The sequence below is a fragment of the Carcharodon carcharias genome, chromosome 2 (genome assembly GCF_017639515.1).
Source record: "Carcharodon carcharias isolate sCarCar2 chromosome 2, sCarCar2.pri, whole genome shotgun sequence".
Classification (NCBI taxonomy): Eukaryota; Metazoa; Chordata; class Chondrichthyes; order Lamniformes; family Lamnidae; genus Carcharodon; species Carcharodon carcharias.
In genome coordinates this window covers 138,195,046-138,211,213 of record NC_054468.1, presented here as the reverse complement: position 1 = coordinate 138,211,213, position 16,168 = coordinate 138,195,046, and the positions used below count along the sequence as shown (strand labels likewise).

The following is a 16,168-nucleotide window of genomic DNA, read 5'->3' as shown; positions in this document are numbered from 1 at the left end:
ACTTGAGCGACTGTGAGGAGCTCACAGCTCAGCACATACATGGCAAGGAATGAAGCTTGGGCCTTCAAGTGGAGGACATCCATGCAAATATCCTTCATGTTCCTACTGTCACTGAGACAGACTACAGTCTATAGCAAGAACTTTATTTTGTCTTTGAAGATGTAGCATCAACCTGTGCTCTAAGTGAAAGAACGTTGACAACCATTAGAGCAGATAGTGCATGTATTTACAGCGTGTATCAAAAATTATAATTGTAATGAATGGCTAACTATCAGCATGGTGACCATTTAGTGTTCGTGGCGAATGAGACACCCTGCGAATATGCATGCTCCCAAACAGTGCTCCCCGTGTTGCCTTGGAATAGGTGGTGGTTATCTGCTCATCTCTCTGGCTCTGTGAGGAACATGGTGGCTGGCCTCCGCATGCAGGGATCCCTCCTGCAGCTACGCTCCATATATCTCTGCAAGGGCATCCATGGTCACTGGAGCCCGTAGCACATATGCTGGCTCTGACAGGGCCAGGAAAGCAGTAGAAGATGACGGTGCCGAAAGCAGCTCAGGACCCTCATCCTCCTCCTCAGCCCTGGGTAGACTTTCAGAAGGCATGGAAGGATTCAGCTGTTGGGGCACAGCTGCCATCCCCTCCAGCCACTGTTATGCCACCGGTGCAAATGTCCTGATTTGAATCTGCAGCGCCTTCCCGACTCCATGGAAATCAACACTTGTACGTTGTGCAGAATCTCATGCTGTTCATGTATGCACCTCAGATGCTGCTGCATGTGGCTCTCCATGAGGTTGGACATTTTATCATGAGATGAGCTTACATGCTCAAGCCCCTGAGACATGACTGAGCTCATCTGTGCCTTGGATTCCTCCACTCACAAAGCATGAGCTTGCACTGCCTCAGGGAACTTGGCCAGATGTCTGCACATGTGTTGCTGTTCCAAGTACTGAGTCCCAAACAATGACTCCTAAGGCCCTTCCTAAGTGCATGCCAAAGCATCATTGTGGCTGGTCTCCCTTCTCCAAAGGGAGTCTCCAAGAATGCTTCTTCCTCCTGCACTCTGGTTCTTTGTGCCTCACCCAGTGATTCCAACTCTAATCGCGTGCAAGAAACTACTGATGTTCAAGTATTTGTGGTTGAGGGTAGTTTATTTGTCTGATATGAAGCTGCACCCTCTGACCTCTATTACTCCTCCTGATGCCCTGGGACCTGTACGAGATACAAGAGGTGATGATGAGACTTATCCTTTGATGTCTCATGGCTATACAATCATGGCAACATCCACACCATCCAGTGCTCAGCATGCAGTGATACAAGCTCAGATCAGAGTCATTGTCTGCAGTCCTATGTGCGGACCGCTCTGCTGGCCCCCACCCACTTTTTCCCCTTGCCACCATCCCTCCTCCTCTTCTGGCATTTAAGACCATCACTTCCACCAATGGAAACATGCTGTTGGATGACATGTCCATGGCCAAATGCACCTGGAATGGGAGACTCTTCATCTCTGATGTTCTAGTGACACAGCACATGTGCAATCTCCATGGCTCTTTCCTATGTGGTCCATATTTACTTCAGCTGTGGTGTTCCACTCCCAGTCCAGGCCATCTCGCTGGCAATATACGCCCTCCTTTCCTTCGAGGACAAGAGGAAGAGCTGTGAAAGGCATTGGACTCCCTAATGGACACATGCTGCTCATCAATGTAGCTTAAACTGATAGCATTCATGCACATTTTAAAGCATGAGTGGTCTCACTTCTGATTGTATTATGTCCACACAGTCCTTTTGGTTACAGGACAGGCATGCGCCATGCGTGGACCACCTACACTGACATGCCACTTAGAGACCATTAATGATCATCTCTAGTCTACAGAAGGACATCCTAGCCAGACCACAGAAGTTGTGGAAGGGCTTGTGGCCTTAAATTTCAGGTGCGCCTTTGTTCACCCGAGATCTCCAGCCATGCTATTTTGTTATTGTTGGGGAGAGCTTTCTGCCTATTAAGTACAGGATGTCCCTCTTGCCACTGACTGACTGCACCAGAAGCTGCAGATCCTGGTCACTGAATCGAGGTTCCCCATTGACAGTCTCCTCTGTGACATTCTGGCATGGTAACATACAGGTCATCATGCATGCTCACCTCTTTTGAAAAGTCACAATCTATGGATCTGGTTGGATAATGGGGCAACACTAGGGAGTAGGACGCTGACAACTAATGCTGGGCTAGCTGTGTGCAGGTTGGATGATATCACTGTTGCTGTCTGCATAATAGTATGGCTAGAGCGGATAATAAACGGCCATGGCCCAGTCCTCCACTGGACCCTGAGGTGTGCAGGAGTGTGATGTTGTGAGGTGCCAGGTGGCTTAAGGTTCCAGGGCTTGGCAAATTTGTTTTATGCCTCTAGTGAGCTGCTAGGATTAAGGGTCTTACAATTGAAGGCTGCATGCAGAGAGCACACCCTAAACTGCACTACTGATCACAATTTCTGCAGACACTCGATAGGAGGGCAGGGACAAATGCTAGAAGTGGGTCAATGCTATGTGCGGCAGTCTCATGAGAAATGGAAGCAGCCAACCAGGGGTTTGCAGCTTTCATAGGGTCAGTTTATGCTAGCCTAATTTTATCACAGTTAAAAACCTGTTGGCCATTATGCAGTGAGAGAAAAGTTCACTACTCCCATGACAAGGGTCAGAGATGACTTCACAGTACTGGGCCAGCTGTCTCTGCATCAGTGTCACCATCCACCAGTGGCATCAGAGGTGGGCCTTATACTGGGCCAGCAACGCGATTTGCCCTCCTCTATATTTGGCCCCATTTCCAGCTATGTGGAGCCTTCAGAGTCAGCGGGTTTGTATCCATCACAAACCAGCCTCCCTGGCATGAAAATAGGGTGGGTGGGCATGTCCACAACGGAGATGAGATCGCGGGTCAGGAAAATTCCTGACTACCGTTACCTGTCTTGATGCCAAAAATCTAGCCCCTAGAATCAAGCACTGTAATAAACACACATCTAACTTACAATACACACCAAACTATTGAGACTGAAAGAACAATTTTTTTCCATTTCAAAGCCTTTCAATGAAAGAAATCCAGGATGATTTTCTTTTGGTTCCCCACTTGGGACTGGGGACCACCCATGGTCCATGACTCCTCTGAGGTGCCATGAACCACATATTCTTACAGAAGGGGCCCAATTCCAAAAATCAAGGGGGAGGTTAGACTGCAAAACCCCAAAATGGAGCCAACAACACGGGAGTGCTGCATGCTGGCAAGCTACCCGCATTCTTATACTGTGGCAGAAAAAATTGCCAGAAATGGCAATGAGGCAGGAACCGTGGATTTATGTCCCATTGGTCTGATTCAGTGAAAATATGGGCCATAGAATTATTTAGAATTTACAGCATAGATCATTCAGCCAACTGATCTACTTTGTCTAATCTTATCATAATTCCCAAATATTCTTCTCTCCCTCAAGCCCAGGGGGTAAAAGAGGAGGAGGCATTGCATTATTAGTTAAGAAGTTGCAAAAAAATGCTTTGCACTGGGGGAGAGTGGATTTTAGTAAAATATGGCAGGATCTGGCCAAGGTAGACTGGGAACAGCTAGTTGTGGGGAAATCTACAGAGGAGCAGTGGGAGGCATCCAAAAAGGAAATGGGGAGGATACAGGCTCAACATGTTCCCTCTTGCATGATAGGAAGGAGTAACAAGCCCAGAGAACCATGGATGACCAGAGATATTCAGGATACGATGAGAAGGAAAAGAGAGGCTTTTAGCAGGTACAAGGGGAGCAAATCAGCGGAGGCATTAGTGGAGTACGGAAAGTGCAGGGTGGAGCTTAAGAAAACAATTAGGAGAGCAAAGAGGAGATATGAGAAAACTCTGGCTGGTAAAATTAGGGAAAATCCCAAAATATTCTATAAGTATATCAGTGGAAAGAGGATAACCAGAGAAAGAGTAGGGTCCATTAGGGACCAAGGGGGCAATCTGTGGGTGAAGCCAGAGGACATCGGTAGAGCGTTGAACAAATACTTCACATCCATCTTCACCCAAGGAAATGAGGATGAAGGTATCGAACTCGGGGAGAGAGACTCCGAGGTTCTTGAGCAAATTGAAAGAGGGAGTGACAAGGTATTGGAGGCGTTGGCAGGCTTAAAAGTGGACAAATCTCCAGTTCCGGATGATTTGTGTCCCAGAACGCTGAGGGAGGCAGGGGAGAGATCGTAGGGTCTCTGACCCAAATTTTTAATTCCTATCTGGCCACAGGGGAGGTGCCAGAGGACTGGAGAACAGCTAATGTGGTTCCGCTATTTAAGAAGGGCTGTAAAGAGAAGCCAGGGAACTACAGGCCAGTGAGTCTCACGTCAGTGGTAGAGAAACTATTGGAGAAAATTCTGAAGGAGAGAATCTATCTCCACTTGGAGAGGCAAGGTTTGATCAGGGATAGTCAGCATGGCTTTGTCAGAGGGAGGTCATGCCTAACAAATTTGATTGAATTTTTTTGAGGAGGTGACCAGGTGTGTGGATGAGGTAGTGCAGTTGATGTAGTTTTTATGGATTTCAGCAAAGCCTTTGACAAGGTCCCCACATGGGAGACTTATAAAGAAGGCAAATGCACATGGGATACAGGGTAATTTGATAAGATGGATTCAAATTTGGTTTAGTTGTAGGAGACAGAGGGTGATGACAGAAGGATGCTTTAGTGACTGGAAGCCAGTGTCCAGTGGCATACCACAGGGATCTGTGCTGGGTCCCCTATTATTCATCATTTATATAAACAATATAGATGATTATGTAATTAGTATTAGTAAGTTTGCGAATGACACAAAGATTGGCCAGGTGGTTAACAGTGAGGTTGAGTGTCATGGGCTACAGGAAGACACAGACGGGATGGTCAAATGGGCAGATAAATGGCAGATGGAATTTAACCCTGAAAAGTGTGAGGTGATCCACTTTGGAAGAAGTAATTTGACAAGGAAGTATTTCATGAATGGCATGACACTAGGAAGTTCTGAGGAACAAAGGGGCCACTTGGTGTGTGTGTCCATAGATCTCTGAAGGTGGAAGGGCATGTCAGTGGGGTGGTGAAAAAGGCATATGGCACACTTTGCTTTATCAATCGAGGCATAGATTACAAAAGTAGGGAGGTCATGTCGGAGTTGCATAGAACCTTGGCGAGGCCACAGCTGGAGTACTATGTGCAGTTCTGGTCATCACATTATAAGAAGAATGTGATTGCACTGGAGGCGGTTCAGAGGAGATTCACCAGGATGTTGCCTGGGATGAAACATTTAAGTTATGAAGAGAGATTGGATAGACTTGGGTTGTTTTCATTGGAGCAGAGAAGACTGAAGGGCAACCTGATCAAGGTGTACAAGATTACGAGGAATATGGACAGGGTGGATAGGGAGCAGCTGTTCCCCTTAATTGAAGGGTCAGTCACAAGGGGACACAAGTTCAAGGTGAGGGGCAGGAGGTTTAGGGGGGATGTGAGGAAAAACTTTTTTACCCAGAGGGTGACGGTCTGGAATAAGCTGCCTGGGAGGGTAGTGGAGGCGGGTTGCCTCACATCCTTTAAAAAGTACCTGGATGAGCACTTGGCACGTCATAACATTCAAGGCTATGGGCCAAGTGCTGGTAAATGGGATTAGGTAGGTAGGTCAGGTGTTTCTCATGTGTCGGTGCAGGCCCGATGGGCCAAAGTGCCTCTTCTGCACTGTGTAATTCCGTGATATACTTATCTAAATGTATCTATGTTATTCACCTGAACTACTGCATGTGATAGCAAAGCTCCACATTCTCACCATTCTTACATGTAAAGAAGTTGCTCTTGAATTCCTTATTGGATTTATTACTGCTATCTTACATTTGTAACCCCTGATTTTGGACTCCCCAGAATCATCTTCTCTATGTCTACCTTCATAATTTTAAAGTTCTCTATTAATTCATCCCTCAGCCTTCACTTTTCTAGAGAAAAGATCCCAGCCTGTTCAATCTTTCCTGTACTTGTATTATCTCAGTTCTGATATCATCTTTGTGACTAAATCAAGCAATAGGCACAGGAAAATCAGGAGCTCAAGAAACACTGGTGGAAGGCCATTTGCTGTCAATTCATAATTATCATCAGAGTAAGCTGCACCAATATACTATCTCATTTCAATTATTTTTTCACTTAAATTATCCTCATTAATCCTCTTTTCCTCTTTTTGGCAATTTTCTTTCCTGTTCTCCTATCCTCTAGGTGTAAGTGAATCAAAAGATGCTCGCTGGTCTTTCAATCTAATCCCACTTTGAACTCCTGGTCCATAGCCCTGTAGGTTAGAGAATTCAAATGCATATTCAAGTATGTTTTAAATGTGATGAAGATTTCTGCCCCTATCCCCTTTCAGGCAGTGAGTCCCAAACCCCCACCACCCTCTGGGCAAAAAGATTTTTTCTCAATTCCCCTCTCATCCTTCTGCCAGTTACTTATGCCCTTGGTTATTGACCTTTCTGCTTGGGGAAAAATATCCTTTCTTCCCACTCTATCTAGGCTCATCATAATTTTATATATCACAATTAAATCTCCCCACACGTAGCCATTATTCATTTTGAATGTATATCCGTAACTATCCAAGTTTACTGCAGACCTCTTTACTTGTCTGATTTTGCCTATAGTTAGTTTTGCATATGCACAGTTCCAGCTTAGTTGATTTTCTCCTGGTTAACCAAATAACACTGAAGCTGGATAAAGTACAGATCAGTCATGATCTAATTGAATGAAGGAACAGGCTTGAGCGGCTATTTCTTTGTTCCTCCTTATTTAAGCCCATTGTACACTGAGATGACAACATCGACCCAGGAAATGCAAACGTATTTCAAAAACATTGACACAGGGAACACAGTGAATGAACTTCTACTGTTACATGTGAATGCTGAATTTATATTATACTCATAAACTTAATTTGCAGTGGAGTGGACCCAGCACCTAATCTAATAGACAATAATAATAATATACCAATAAATGGGTGCTTGCAAAACTCCCAAAGCACTCTTTGTGGTTTAAATGTAGATATAATTAAATCCTTTGCTACAACTTCAGTTTGCTGTTATCTGTTCCTCGGAACAAAAGACAACTGGCCTTTGTTGTAAGATTGCAAGTCATATAATTTAAAATATTAACCGTTTTAAGTGCAGACAATAGCAAAGGTCTTTTGACATAAAAAATATAAATTGTAGGAATTGTGACATCTGAATAGACAAAATTGATGCATTTGTAGTAATGTCTCTAATTAATTAATAGTTGATATAGTTTCCACAGGTTACTAGAACAGCCTAATGGAGTGGTTGTAAAGCAACATGCATTTGAAAGAAGAAAGAGAAAATGTTTTAACTACACAGCAGAAATGTTATATTTGCTTTTTTTTCATTTACATATATATCCCCAAGATATTCTAAGATTGCTTTTGAAAAAGATTTTATAATATTTTAGTTAATGAGCTTGGCATGGTCCTTTCATTTTTTGAGGCTAAGGAAGTTCAATTAAAATAATCCTATCTAAATATATCACATAACTGTAATTTAACAGAATGTTCTACCATTGTCAACAACCAGAACATTATGCTGGGAAGTAATATTCTATTGAAATTTATAGTTAAATGCAAAATCACTTTTATTGTCAATTAGAGAATAAATGTAAATAATATCCTAATTACTGTTTCCCTAGTGGGTTTACCTAGTGTGAACAGAAACACACAGATGAGGAAGATTGTAAGTTTCATATTGTGCTGAATTGGATGAGCTTGGCTGGTTGGCAATAGGGATGCTGCAATTGATCTCAGCTGCCCAGCTTAACAATGGGACCATCAACCTGGGTTTCATCTCCATTGATCGATGCTAGAGCTGCACATGTGTAAATTTCAGAGCCAGGCAGGATTAGGGTTCAGCTGTGAAAGGTCCCATGATTAAGTGACCTGTATACTGTGTTTAGGTACACTTAGGAACTAATTGGAACGATACAGAGAAGATTAGCATGGCCCCTGCGCAAGGATGACACGCAAATTCGTGAAGCGTTCCATATTTTTTGGGCTTGGCCTAAATAGCCAAGTGGTTATGGTACTGGGTTTGTAACCCCAAGATCAAGAGTTCAAATCTCACAATAGCAAACTATGAAACAATGTAACTTCATCTGAAACAGATGGAAATGGGTTTGTACTCGAAAGAGTTACACTTAGGAACCATTGACATACAAACAGAAAATACTGGAAAAGTTCAGCTGCGTTTTTCCAGCATTTTGTTTTTAATTTCAGATTTCCAGCATCTGCAGTATTTTGCTTTTATTCAAGAACAATTGACACTTGGTACTGGAGGATAGAGGAGGATACTGGCATATTCCAGCAAAAATGAACATCTTTAGGAGGCAGGAATGAAGATAAATGGTTAAGTCAAATTTATTCAGTGATCACTGAGTTGGCTTCATACAAACGCTTTTAATATTAATTTTCTTCCCTCTTTTGTGCCCTTCAAATCAGGCATTTATCCCTGGCCATGAATGGAGCAGAACTATATGGGGAAGAACTTGGCCACTAATGCACTGCACTGCACCAACACAATGCACTGTTTACAACTAGAAGAAAGCTTCCTGATGACTTGATAGGTAAACACAGTGTCTGGTCTAATTTGTATAGCCTAGAAAGTTCTAAGTTGGTTCCTGATCTTGGTTGAATTAGGCATTCTCAGTCAGCAAACAATTGAGGCTCTGCAATTAGGTTTGATACCACTGAGAAAAAAAATCATTCATGGTTCCTCTCATGATCACTATATTCCTGCTGGAAAGTACATGTTAATGGACTTTAATGAGGATATATTCTGGCACAGTATCTGTGGCGAATACACTCATAGGGTGAACTGGCAAGAGTCCCATGTTGCCTCTTTTTGGGAAGGCCTGTTCAATTAAGTGCCAATCTGGCACTTACCTGTGCAGTGGCAGGACTTCCCCAGGATTAAGAACCCCTGGGACCTGCTGGTCAATCAGAAGCTGGCATCTCTTTATTGCTCAGCAGTGTCACTGGGGAAGAGGCAGCTGCTGCACCCACCCTCGACTCAGGATTGTTGATGGACTCGGGCACAGGTGAGTGATGGTGGGTAGGGGATGGGGATCACGGGAAGGGGGATGGGGGTTGGCAGCAAGGGCAGGGAGGAGGCTCTCAATGTGTCCCCATTCCTGATCAGGTCCCTTGATCAGGCACTGAGTGTCTTTGAGCAAAGGACAACCGCCCCGCCTCCCACCCCACGCACCCCCCGCCCCCCGCCCGGCAAGCAACTCCAACAGTGTTTACTGTTTGGGCTTCTTGCATGGTGAGATCCCCTCCTGCTGCTGAGTGACTACTAGCAGCCCACTTCTGCCAATGCTCACTTGTGCCTAGGTCCATCAACAATCCTGGGCATTAATTTACTTAAGGGCTCAATTGGCAGCAGGATGGGAAGGCCATCCACAGGCCTTCTTTTCCATGGCCCTCCTGCCACAGACATAATTGGTGCTTTGATCCAGTGACAGTGAAAGAATGGCAATATAGTTCCAAGTCAGGATGGTGTGTGCCTTGGAGGGGATCTTGCAGGTGGTGGTGTTCCACTGTCTGCTGTCCTTGCTCTTCTCGGTGATAGAAATCATGGATTTGGAAGGTTTTAAGAATTGTCTTAAAGGAGGAAAGTGAAGTAGAAAGATAGTGAGGTTTAGAGAGGAATTTCCAGACTTAGATCCTTGACAACTGAAGGAATGGACATCAATGGTGGAGCAATTAAAATCAGGGATGTGCAAGAGGCCAGGTGCTTGGCCAAGGATTGCTGTTAGGTAGATCGTTCCAGAATTTTGATACAGTGCTGATTGAGGAACAGCAGTGAGTTAGGACAGAGTCTGTGACTTGGAGGGGGCTAGAGATTATGGTGTTCCCATGTCTGTGTTCCCTTGTCCTATTAGCCGGTAAAGGTTGCAGGCTTGGGAGGTGCTGTTGAAGAAGCATTGTGAGTTGCTGCAGTGCATTTTGTAGTTTGAAAGCACTGCAGCCACAGTGCATCAGTGGTGGAAGAACTGAATATTTAAGGTGATAGATGGGATGCCAATCAAGCAGGCAGCTTTGCCCTGCTTCTTAAGTGCTATTGGATCTGTACTCACCCAAGTGATTGGGCAACAAGGTGACAGATGGAAATGTGAGGTTATTTACTTTGGTTTTAAGAATAGAAAAGCAGAATATTTTTTTAAAAGGCTTGAAAATTGCAAACGTTGATATTCAGTGTACTTGTACAAGGGACACAAAAAGTTAGAATGCAGGTACAGCAAACAATTAATAAAGCAAATGATATGCTAGCCTTTATTGCAAAGGATTGGAGTACAAGAATAAAGGAACTTTTCTGAAATTGTATGGGGCTTGGGTAAGACCACACCTAAAATACTGTGTGCAATTTGGTCTCCATATTTAAGGAAGGATATACTTGCACTGGAGGCAATACAGTGAATGTTCATTAGATTGGTCCCTGGGATGAGAGGATTGTCCTATGATGAAAGACTGAGTAGACTGGGTCTATATTCTCTGGAGTTTAGAAGAATGAGAGGTAATCTGATTGAAACATTCAAGATTATGAAGGGGATTATCAGGATAGAAACTGAGAAGAGGTTTCCCCTTGCTGGGGAATCTAGTATAGTTTCAAGATAAGGGGCTGATCATTTTGGGTTGAGATGAGGAGATATTTCTTCACTCAAAGAGTGAATCTTTGGAACTCTCTACACCAGAAGGTTGCGAATGTGCCATCACTGAATATATTTAAGGCTGAGATAGACAGATTTTTGGTCTCTCAGGGAAGCAAGGGATATGGGGAGTGCACAGGAAAGAGAGATTGAATCTCAAGATCAACCGTAATCATATTGAATAGCGGAGCAGGCTTGATGGGCTGTACGCTCTTCTCCTACTTCTATTTCTTATGTTCGTATGTTCTTATCCACGCAAGTAGAGGGTATTCCATCACACGCCTGACATGTCTTGTAGATGGTGGAAAGGTTTCTGAGAATCAGGAAATGAATCATTTGCCACAGAATATTCAGTCTCTGACATTTATAAATGTGACTAGTCCAGTCAAGTTTCTGGTTAATGGTAAACTGAGGATATTGATAGTGGGGTGTTCAGTGATGGCAATGCAATTGAAAAGCATGGGGAGGTGGTTAGAATCTCTCTCTTTGGAAATGACATTGCACTTGTGCAGTGTAAATGTTACTTGCCACTTATTAACCAAAACCTGAATGTGTCCAGGTCTAGCTACACGCGTCTTGGACTGTTTCATTGTTTGAGGAGTTATGAATGGAATTTAACAATGCAATCACCAGCGAACATTCCCACTTGTTGCCTTATGATGGAGAGATAATGGGCGAGCGAGACTTGGTACAAGTTAGGATATGGGCAACAGGGTTTTCGATGAGCATAAGTTTATGGAGAGCGGAAGATGGGAGACTGACCAGGCATGATGGTAAATTTGTGTTGTTACCTAACAATTGTTGCATTTTATCCTAATTCGAGCATATCTGCACAACATAAGAATAGCTAACCAACCTAATCATATCTCTACTCCTGACTTAATGAGATGGTTAATCAGGAAGTAGCATACTCATTTCCATGACAGAATAGGAATTACTATTTTTTAACTTGAGAAAAAAAGTACAAACATTGAATAAATAGCCTGAAGGTCCAACATAGCCAAAGAGGCAAACAAAGGGCAACAGAAATATTGAAAATCGCTTACCAATATCAATGTCAACTACCCAATGCAACGTTATCAGAGAAATTACAACAGAAATGCTGCATTTTCACACTATTTTAACTCGTGGGCCTCATTTTAATTTTTCAAATCAGATTCCTGCCCGAAGCTTGGATCTCTCCTGCAGTGGAAGAAGGTTCTCCAGCATATACAGTAATGATGTGAAACCCTCACAAATGTTAGCACACAGCAGGACATTAGACTCCATCACTATTCTCACCATCTGCTGCACATCTTGGCAGAGACAGTGCAGGACCTCCATATGGATTTAATGTTTTGCTAGTGTTCTTCATTTCATGGCAGGACCCCTGAGATCATCATCTGCATGTTATGTAGAATCTGCTCAGCTGCAACAGCCTCCAGTATCACACCTGCTTCTTCTGGCCTCCTTATATGTATGTCTCATCTTTTGTCAACTTCTTATCTTCAATCATGAGTAACTATTTCTGGGCTGCTGAGTGGAAGGGAAAAGATAAATAATAGGGTAGTGGGTGGTTGCCAGAGGTAGAAGGAACTACAATTTCTTGGTCACCATCACCCTTCTCTTATGTTTTCTGGCTTCCAACCTCTAGAGGAAAATAGATTACCATTATCCTGCTATGCTAAATGATTCTATTATCTTGCTGAAAATACTTCTGAAACAGCTACTGGATTTCTTAGGAGGAAACTGGTGAAAGATTGAAGAATACCTAGAAACATATGATAGAATGATACAGCACAGAAGGAGGCCATTTAACTCATCATGCCTGTGTTGGCTCTTTGAAACAACCATCCAATTAGTCCTACACCCCTGCTGTGTTTCCAAAGCTCTGTAAAACTTTCCTTTTCAAGTATATATCCAATTCCCTTTTGAAAGTTATTATTGAATTTATTTCCATCACCCTTTTAGGCAGTGCCTTGAGCTCGCTGCATAAAAACTCATCTTTCCCCTGTCTTTTTTGACAGTTAACTTAAATCTGTGTCCACTGGTTACTGAACCTCCTGCCAGAGGAAACAATTTCTCACTACCCATCAAAACCCATCAGGAGGAAAGGTGTATAGAACAATGGACGTCTAACGTCAAAGTGATTTCCACACCACAATTCCCAATTTCCAGGCCACAGCTTATTCCATCTGTAGACATTAATGTGATTGTCTGTGCTTTCTCCCTTTAAGCAACCTGGGCCTTCCCAACCATTAATTGATTTTTTTTATTGCAGGAGGGATTAGTACCTTAATTGGTTGAAGCAGTACCTAGATTCAGAAGGATTTGGACAGGTTAGGAGAATGGGCAAAGAAGTTGCAGATGGAATACAACGTGGGCAAGTGTGAGGTCATGCACTTTGGTAGGAAGAATAACAGCAAAGACTATTTTCTAAATGGGGAGAGAATTCAGAAATCTGGAGTGCAAAGGGACTTGGGAGTCCTAGTCCAGGGTTCTCTTAAGGTTAACTTGCAGGTTGAGTTGGTAGTTAGGAAAGCAAATGCAATGTTGGCATTTATTTCAAGAGGACTAGAATATAAAAGCAGGGATGTGCTGCTGAGGCTTTATAAGGCTCTGGTCAGACCACATTTAGAATATTGTGAGCAATTTTGGGCCCCGTATCTCAGGAAGGATGTGCTGGCCCTGGAGAGGGTCCAGAGGAGGTTCACGAGAATGATCCCAGGAATGAAAGGCTTAACATATGAGGAATGTTTGAGGGCTCTGGGTCTATACTCAATGGAGTTTAGAAGGATGAGGGGGGATCTGATTGAAACTTACAGAATAGTGAAATGCTTGGGGAAGATGTTTCCATTAGTAGGAGAGACTAGGACCCGAGGGCACAGCCTCAGAGTAAAGGGAAGACCTTTTAGAACAGAGATGAGGAGAAACTGCTTTAGCCAGAGAGTGGTGAATCTATGGAATTCATTGCCACAGAAGGCTGTGGAGGCCAGGTCATTGCGTGTATTTAAGACTGAGATAGATAGGTTCTTGATTGGTAAGGGGATCAAAGGTTACAGGGAGAAGGCGGGAGAATGGGATTGAGAAACTTATCAGCCATGATTGAATGGCGGAGCAGACTCAATGGGTCAAATGGCCTAATTTCTGCTCCTATGTCTTATGGTCTTATGGTTTATTCTGCAGCCAAATAATGACAGGATTCATGAAATGGATAATAGTAATCGTAATAGTAGGTGGAAGAACATAGAATCTGAGACATCAAGGAGCTAACATGCATTGCAGAATGCGGGACAATTGTTGGAAATGCTGCTGAGGTTACAGTGCTTTGAAAACAAGGAATAATGCAAAATGTGACACTGCTTAGGGCATTGTTTGAATATTGGGACAGGGTATACCCATTTACCTGTCTGTGATTCAATAGACTTTCCTGTTACTTAATTAGGTATAAAAAGTAATCAAATTGGTTAATGAAATGTTGCCTATATCTCAAACGAGGAAGTGATGCTTCAGTCCTTCAGCCTTGGGGTACTTCATTCAGTTTTGGACACTACACCTTAGAAAGATGGATTGATGTTAGAAGGGGTACAGTGCATAGATACTAGAATTATACCAGGTTTTAAAGAATTAAATTATGAAGACTAGTTGCATAAACTTGAGCTTAGAATGCTAAGGAGTGATTTTATCAAAATCTTCAGAATGGTAAAGAGATTTGATAGGGTAGGTATAGAGAAATTATTTTCTCTGGTGGGGAAATGCAGGACAAGGAGAATAATCTTAAAATTAGAGCTGGACTATTTTGAAGTGAAATCAAGAAACACTTTTTTGCACAAAGGGTAGTGGAAATCTGGAACACTCTCCTACAAAAGGCTGTAAATGCAGGGTCAGCTGGAGTTTTCAAGATGAGATCAAGAGATTTTCATGAGGTAAAGGTAGCAAGGAATATCAAACAAAAGAGAGTAAATAGAATTGACCTACAGGATCAGTCATGATCTAATTGAAAGGAAGAATATACTTGAAGGGATAAATGGCCTACTCCTGTTCCTATGCACCTTTGCTGATGCTGTGAGGTCATTAAACATCTTTCAATAATGTAGGGGGTTCTTTGAGTTTTCAAGGTGCAACTGCTTGCCAAAGTTAGTTCTGTCTGCATTGCCAGTGCTGCAACTTTTATTAGATTTTGCCCAGCTATTCCAACAATAGCATCTCTCCTTTCTCCTATTTCAAATAGCAGAACTTTAACATCAGCATCAGACCAATTTGATGCTTACTATTTCTTACCTTTTGCAGCTGCCTTTATGTGGCCTCTTTACAGGGTCTCTTTGCTTCTTCAAATGGAATCTGGATGATGCATCTTGCTTTATCTCAGTTCTTGTCTTAACCAGTATTATGCATTGCATGTTACCCTAAGGGGTCAGCATGTTTGGATTTCACTAGACAGAGGCACTGCCTTGCTCCACTTCTGTCAGCGCACTGAAGATCAGTGAATTTCAGGTTTCGGGTGACCACTATCTGAGATATTAGCTCAGTTTCTTCACACTGGTTAAGATCTATGAATACACCAAGCTGGTTCCTATATCTTTTTTAACAGCGTTAGGATGTGTTAAAGAGACAGCAGTGTTAAATTTACAAATGAGGTGGTGTGGTGGTGAGAGATTAGGCACTGATACTACTATTAACCTTCACGATATTACTCTTATTTAAATTGAATATGAGTGCACTATTTACCTTCCATTTTTTTCCTTGAAGATCAAGAGCCATAAAAATAGTTAATTGAGTAGTAATTGCAGTACCCCAAAACTTTGAAATTGATACTAGGTTATTTTTTGTTTATCTACCAAGAATGATACAAAATTTATTATTTCCAATAAGCATTCCTTAAGAGCTGAAGAATGGTTGAAGAACAAAAATTATTTAGCCAAAATTCCCAAGACAGCAAATATAAAATGTAAAACAGCCAGAAGAAGCATTATCTCTTCCAGTGGTTCTGCTTCTCAAGGGACTTTCATTGTGAGCTTGCTAAATAACAGCTTTGTTAAAAAACAGCAATATTACTTTGGATTAAATCCAATTTGTACTGCATCTATCTGAGAAAACTGTCAGTCTAGTGCATTAATTTGTATCTCTTGATGTCTACCTTCCTTCAACATCAAATCAACATCAGAGTTTAACTTATAGTTTTGAGCTGGGAATCAAAATACCAGGTTCAGCATTCACAGCAACTCCTGGGACTAATTATGAAGTATTTTTTAAGATTCAATGGAAAGTTTATTAAAAAAATATAGTTAATTTCCTGTAGTCTGCTTACAGAGAGTAGCAAAAATGTATTTCTCTTCCTGTACCTGCTTTTCTACTTTTTTCAAGTCTCTTTGTGTTCTACTCAATTTCTTCTTACATTTGGCTCCTATACATCAACTTTACTGACATACTGAATCTCCATCGTTATTATGGGCTAAGAAATTAATTGGG

At 42.4% G+C, this 16,168-nt stretch overlaps 1 protein-coding gene and 1 non-coding gene across 2 annotated transcripts in view; both read left to right on the top strand.

Moving 5' to 3' along the window:
* Window positions 1-16,168, top strand: part of LOC121274496 (parkin coregulated gene protein homolog) — a 510,838-nt gene that overhangs the window by 482,768 nt on the left and 11,902 nt on the right. The window lies entirely within an intron of this gene.
* On the top strand, window positions 7,962-8,063 carry LOC121275504. Its single transcript, XR_005942476.1, has one exon. It is a non-coding gene; the product is annotated as a U6 spliceosomal RNA (small nuclear RNA).